The sequence below is a fragment of the Lycium barbarum genome, chromosome 11, assembly GCF_019175385.1.
Source record: "Lycium barbarum isolate Lr01 chromosome 11, ASM1917538v2, whole genome shotgun sequence".
Lineage (NCBI taxonomy): Eukaryota > Viridiplantae > Streptophyta > Magnoliopsida > Solanales > Solanaceae > Lycium > Lycium barbarum.
Genome location: NC_083347.1, coordinates 9800424 through 9807757, shown reverse-complemented (window position 1 = coordinate 9807757; position 7334 = coordinate 9800424). Strand labels below are relative to the sequence as shown.

At 33.1% G+C, this 7334-nt stretch overlaps 1 long non-coding RNA gene across 1 annotated transcript; it reads left to right on the top strand.

Annotated features, from left to right (window-relative positions):
• Positions 1-1811: 1811 nt before the first annotated feature.
• Positions 1812-3984, top strand: LOC132617839 (uncharacterized). Its single transcript, XR_009573853.1, has 3 exons — positions 1812-2106; positions 2518-2565; positions 3532-3984. It is a non-coding gene; the product is annotated as an uncharacterized LOC132617839 (long non-coding RNA).
• The last annotated feature ends 3350 nt before the right edge of the window (positions 3985-7334 follow it).

The following is a 7334-nucleotide window of genomic DNA, read 5'->3' as shown; positions in this document are numbered from 1 at the left end:
GGTAATGCAAAATTTCAATTATCTAAATAATGAAAAATTTAGTTAAAAAAACTATTAATACCTTCTCTATTATATAAAAAATTTATTCAAATTAAATGTAAAAGCTAAAATAACATATAATATGAACCGAAGGAAGTCAAAGAGCTAGAAAATATTCACAAAAAGCTGTTGCACTTCAATAAACACTAATTACATAGACCCATAAAAAAGTTTGCTTAAGATAAAGACTGAGGCCAAAAATAAGATTAGGCAAGGAAAATACAAAACAAAGCCATATTGTAGGAACACCATAGAATTTAAAAAAAAAAAAAAAAACTTACACAAATAGCTACCTTTTAATAACTTCTAACTAGTTATAGTTATAAGTTGAAGATTTACAATTCGTAGTTGCGTTTGGCTGTATTTTAGTTGTATGTCGCATTTTTGAAATTCAGTGAAATATAGAGAAATATTAAACACGTTAGAGTAAATTTAGACTCTATTTTAAAAAAAAAAAATCTCAGAGAAAAAATAGGCTATATTTTTGGAACATAATATTATTTTCCTTTTTAAATAGTAAGTCAAATTAAATCAACCATATTTCACACAAATCATTGAAGAGAAAAATCAGGCCCTATTTATGGAACAGTATTTTAAAAATAAAATTATGGGATTCAATTTAAAACTTCCCATAAATGACGCATAACAGTTGTTCTTCCATAAAAGCTTACGAATCTCTCTCAACTTTTATCACAATCAAAAACTTTTTGAATTCAAAAATCACTAAAGATCTAAAAACTTCCAAATACAGAAAAAGATACACTGAAATATAATGAAATATTGTTTATTGTTTAAGAAATATAAAGTTGTAGTATGCGTATATACAATGGAATACAATGAAATATATCAGAAACTGTTTCATAAATTAGAAATACAAAATGCAGAAATACATTGAAATACACCGAAATACAAAAGTCGTGAAAACAAAGTGTAGTAAAAATAGGCTCTATATTTGGAACATTCACTATATTTACACCAAACAAAGATAAATATATTGAAATACAGCGAAATAATGTACTGAAATTGTTACATCCCGTATTTTTATGCTTTGGAAAGTGTGCGAGTTAAATGACACTAGTAATGGAAACGAGATTATTCCCTAAGCTTATAAGTGGTTAGAGTGAGTACAGATATCATAAGGATTAGAAGTTAAACAAATCGGATAAAATAAGTGTCGTTGAGGTTTAAAATTTATTTGAGTGGAATACGGTCCAAGCTATGATATTCCGTATTTTTGGAATAGGAAAGTGAACCGTCCAATATGAGGAAATTTATCCAGTCCAGAGAATTTGGTTATATTCAAGCATGAAAATCAAAAACTTGGTATATGTGAGGAATGAAGTCCAAAAATAATTTGGGCCTTAACAAGTGTGACGACGGTAATTTGGAAATTATATTTTATGTGTGGAAAATGAAGGGGTATGGACTAGTGCTATGTCACATGGTCATGACAATGAGTATATGAAGTGTATTAAAAATAATTTCTTAAGTGAGTTGAGGACAAGAAAATAATTATGTGTATAATTAGTTAAAAATGGAATAAAATTGGAGAAATATGGATTATTGAATAAAGTTGTATGAAGATTAATGGCCACATGGCACCATGGTGGCAAGATACCAAGCAACCTTCAAATAGTGACATCTAAAGCCTACATGTCACGTTGTGGAAGTAGTGGCAAAAGGGAGTGACCCCACTGCCCACTTAGTAGGCAACACCTATATTTATCACTTGGAAAAATAATATAGGTTTCAGCAACGTTTTTTTTGTTTTGCTAGTGTAGGGATATAAACGCATGCTCATTCTTGTCAACATAAATTAGAAAGTTTACTTTTGAAAGATAAGGGCAGCAGCTAATTTATATAGCTGCATCGTGAATTTAAGGGTGATATGGGCAGAAACGTACTAGCACATTCAGTATTTGGAAGTTTAAGCAACAACGTTATTCGTTTTTTTTTTTGGGTTTTGCACATCGCTTCAATCTCGTTGTTCCGTCTTATCGTGTTGTTGAATTCGGGCTTTCTTCGAAGTGAAGTAAGGAGGAAGAAGATTATTTCTTGGCATATAAGGTAATAATTCTCCTCTCGTATGTATATTTAAATTCATCCAGGTCATAATTATATCGCGGGACGAGAATTACAAAAACTATATCGGAAACTGGATAAGTTGTTACTATTATCATGTGGGTTGTTTGGTGGTTGTTATGAATTGTTTTATGGGCTGGATTTTAAGGACTTGATATGATTATCCCTGTTATCGTTGTTGTTGGTATTGTTGCAAAACAATCGGAGATTATTGGAAGTTCGGGTTAGGCAAGTTATATAGAGGAAATGCTGCCCGATCTTCGTTAAGTCCCTAACTGATAGAAAACCCTAAACGAGAAGATATAAACTAAAATATAGGTTCAATAAGAAATGAGTTGTAGAATTGTGGACTGGAAAATATAGTTACTAACGGTAACGTTACTTTTATATAAATAGGCTAAAAGAGCGACGAGGCGAAAAGAAATCACGAATAGTCGCCGACAGGTATGTAAAGCCTATCCCTTCTTTCTTTTGGCATGTCCTAGACGTAAGTAAGATATAATATGAGCCTTGGGGTAATTCTACTCTCTAGTTCCAAGCATGATTCAAGATTTTTATTCGTTTCTTGACATTAGAACTTTCAGGATAGTCGAGCTATTGCCTCGAGTCTAGTATATGATCGACTAATATATGATGTAGAGAAGTTCCTATTCTTAAAGAATTCCATAATTAGAGGTGTACTTGACTTTCATAAGCTATCTCATGTTAATTTGCTACATGTATATGATCCCTGAGACGTTCCTTGTTATAGTTCGTGATGACATTTAGAAAGAACTTAATATGACTATTATCCTGATACTTGAGAGTTGATTAGTCTACCTATCTATTGAGTCTCAAAAGATGATTTGTATGTATATGGTTGCTTATCACTCTGCTCGTGCTTACCGTTACATCCTTCACTGAGTCCCGGGCCAGGACATGTTTTCGTGCACAGATCCACTACATAATTTCACCGAGTCCCTCACTAGAGGGCCGGGACCCGTTATATATATATATATATATATGATGATATGATGACATGATGACATGATGATATGGGGATGGCGGCCAGGATGACATATGATCATTTTATTCACCGAGTCCCTCACTAGAGGGCCGGGACACGTTATATGTACATGTATATGATGATTTTATTTACCGAGCCCCTCACTAGAGGGCCGGGACACGTTATATATGCTTATGTACAGGATGATTATCTAGTTATGTCGCTAAGTCCTATGACGGTATGGGTATGATGTTGACACGTATGATTTATGTTCAAAGGTAAGTCTTATGGTTTTCTGGTTATTGTACTGGGTTCTACACTCCTTGTCTCAGTATGATCCTATTTACTATATTTCATGCTTTACATGCTCAGTACATATTTCGTACTGACCCCCTTTCCTCGGGGGGCTGCGTTCATGCCCGCAGGTACAGATAGCCGGTTGGTGACCCATCAGCATAGGACTTCTACTCAGCTGTATTGGAGTGCTCCGTTGTTCCGGAGCCTAGACGTTTGGTACAAATCTTTGATATATGTATATGTTTATACAGGGGTACGGCGGGGCCCTGTCCCGTCATATGTCTTCGTCATTACTCTTAGAGGTTTGTAGACATATGTGTGGGTTGTATATAGACGTTGATCAGCTGTGTTAGCATGATTTATGTTTTGGGACGTTCCCATTCGTAGTGGCAGCCTTGTCGGCTTGCGTATATGTATATTTTGGGATGTTGTGTGTAGTGGCAGCCTTGTCGGCTTGCGTATATATAGTTGGGGCGTTCTCACACGTTATGACAGCCTTGTCGGCTTGTGTTCAACGTTATCTATTGATGTTGTCACTCCTCAGGAGGAAGGTTGCGTTGATATATAAATATGTGACAGTTTTGAGATGACATTCTGTTTCTTTAAATTCCAAATTATGTTTAGTTGTGAATTGATTATAGCTAACAAATATGTATACGAGTGCCCAACTCGGGCACTAGTCACGGCCTACGGGGTTGGGTCGTGATAGAAATATACTGAAAATTAAATATACTGTTTGTTAATACACTGAAATACACTAAAATATACACTGAAATATACTGAAACATTTTATCAAACACTTGGTGGGCATGAAGCTCCACAACTCTCATCAATTGTGTTCTTATGAGAAAGCAAGTTATCTCAAATTGCTACAAAAAGGACGTTATCCGAAGATAAAGACTTTTAATTAGACTAGTTAGTAAAGCTTCACTCCGTCGTCCTTCACCATTGTTAGAGCTCTTTTTTTCACTCCGTCATCGACCATGGCTCCTTTTAATAAAGCTTCACTCCGTCGTCGACTATGGCTGCTGCTACTACTGTAGGATCCTTCTGATTTGTAAGAGAAAATGAGATCTAGGGTAGATGATGGAACAGAAGCATATGGAGTTCAAATCTGAAGAACTAGAACCTTAGGGTTTTTTTCAAGTTCGGAGATGGAGATGGTAGTAATAGTGGTGGTGGTGTTGACGACGGCGTGGGTGGTGGAGATAGAGAAGGGAGGGAGGAGTAAGTGAGGGGAAGTAGAAGAGAGGCTGGAGATAGAGGGAGAGAGGCGGTAGTGAGGGGAAGGAGAGAGAGGAGAGGGATTTTTTTTTTTTTTAGGGTTTGGAGAAGATGATAAATCTTAAATGTGTAGTAAGGGAGAATAGAGAGGTACATGTATTTGAAAAGTTACTGGACCAGTTATGAAATGTAATTTTGAAAAAATGAAGCTACGAAAATTAAATAAAAATTAAGGTAGTTATTATTTATAAATAAGTCTTACAGGTAGATATGACAAGTAAATTTTCCTAAAAAAAATTTGTGAGGACTACAAAAGATTGCATCCTAGGGCCACACAAAAATTTACTTAAGATATATTGAGTCCAAAAAATGAGATTAGGCAAGAAAAAGACAAAACAAAACCACATGTAACAATATTAGGATTAAATTTTTTGTGAGGACTATAAAAGTACCTCATTCCCTCTTATATACAGTACTAATATATATATATATATATAAAAGCACATCATTCCCTCTTATATACAGTACTAATATATATACACACATACATATACGTACAGTTGCAATTAAAATGAGACAGAAATTCATAATATGGGAACATGTTTCAAATTTGGGCATGTGCAGGAAGAATTTCTTCAGTTGGTTGGATTAGTACTTAGTAGGAGCAAATATAGAAGGATGACTTCAGCAAAGATCGATCATCAAGCCTCAATTAAACATTGCAAAATCACTTTAAACGAAATTTTGGGAGAAATGAAAATTAACGAAGCTTTGGCTAACATAACCGCATAAGACAAGGAAAGATGATGATATATGCAGTCACGCTTTTTTGTAATAAATATTTTCTATAACAACATTTCACTATAACAATTAGGTATTCTTTTTAATCAATTTCATGATATGCTATATTATATATTTTCCGTAACAATATTTTCCTAGAGCAGTAAAAAAATATCCAAACAAACATTGATGTTAAAAAGTAAGCATACAAGCAAGTGTGACCTGATCGGATGCTGCATTCATAAATTACCTTATAGAACAAATTAAACAAGACAAGTGCATACTAGCTCCCTCTTTCATTTTATATAATGGTGCAATTTTTTTTATTAACCTGTTAAAAAAGAATGATAGATTTAACTTTAGAGTACTTTTTCTTTTACACTTAGGAGCTATTTGAACATGGTTTGAAACCATGAGATGAAATCATAATTTGAAATCATGTTTGAATATGCAATTTGAATTTCTTAAGTTGTATTTTTTTTATAGACATAAAAACTCCACAAGTTGTGAAAACTATCAAAATATTCTCAATTCTTATACAATCTTACCAAATGAGCAAGTCATAGTTCATAATAAAATTAATACGCTATTAGAAGGCCTTTCTAAGAAATACAACATCAATTGATCAATCTTTAGTTCAATAAAAAAGAAAATTTAACAAGAATAGTAATGTAACTACTCTTTAATATAATCCTCCCACATGGTAGACATAAATAAAGGTTGGTAAATGGTTGGTGAGAGTATTGTTAAAAAATATCTACCAACTTATGAATTTTTTTTTTTTACAAAATATAAACTTATGGGTCAAGTCTTATATTTATAAATATTGAAACCCCAAATCATGTCTTTTTGGATGATTTGGGATTTCAAACCATGGTTTGAAACCATAAGATGAAATGCATATCCAAACGCTGATTTCATCTCATGATTTCAAATTATGATTTCAAATCGCATGTTTTAAAAGTTTTATTACCAAGCAAATATACGACATACTACTATTTAATATTAAAAGTTCCAAAGGTTTTGAGGTTCACCGGAGGAGACGGCAAAATTAAAAAGATCCTTCTTTTACCCTTCCTCTTTCTTAACTCTTGAATTTGAAGAAACGAAAAGCTATCTATAGAGGGATCTGATAAAATATTTTCTAGAGAAAAGACATGTTTTAACTGCTGAACTTGGCACAAAAATTCAGTTTAAAAACTTAATTTATATTTATTTACCCCCCTTAACAACTTACGTTTTAATTATTTTTCACCCCAAATACTGACGTGGCCAAAAAAAATAATTAAAAGAATGAAAACCAAAAAAAATGAACCCGCTCATATATATATATATATATATAATTAAAAAATAAAATAAAAATAAAAATAAAAATCATCTTCTTCACATAAGCCATGATCAGAAGCAAAAATCAAGAGAAGAGAAAAAAGAATTAGATATTTTCAGCCGCTAATACAAAAACATTGACAAACTAGATCTGATAGGAAAAATTGGAGACCTTGTTGGCCATTTCATTGATGCCTTGGTTTCAAGCATCAGATTTCAAGTTCCCTTTTCTTGTTTTGTTTTTTTCATTTTGCTGGATGAAATTATTATTTGCATTTTTATAATAGGATGATTGATAGTTATGATGGAGGTGCAGTGAAGGAGGTGTGAAATTCAATTTTTGAGATGATATATATCTGTTTATATGATGTATATCTATGCATATCGTTCTATGTACTTGTGTATCTCAGGTGTATCACATATGTCTGTGTATATCCATCAAGATTTATGAGTGATATATACATTGATATACATGATATTATAATTTGAGAAGGAATTTGATGAAATTTGGTGGGGAGATGATGGTGGTGGTGATGGTGGTGGGTGGGTGTGGGTTAAAGATGATGGTGATGATTTTTTTTTTGAAGGGCAGTTCGTCCAA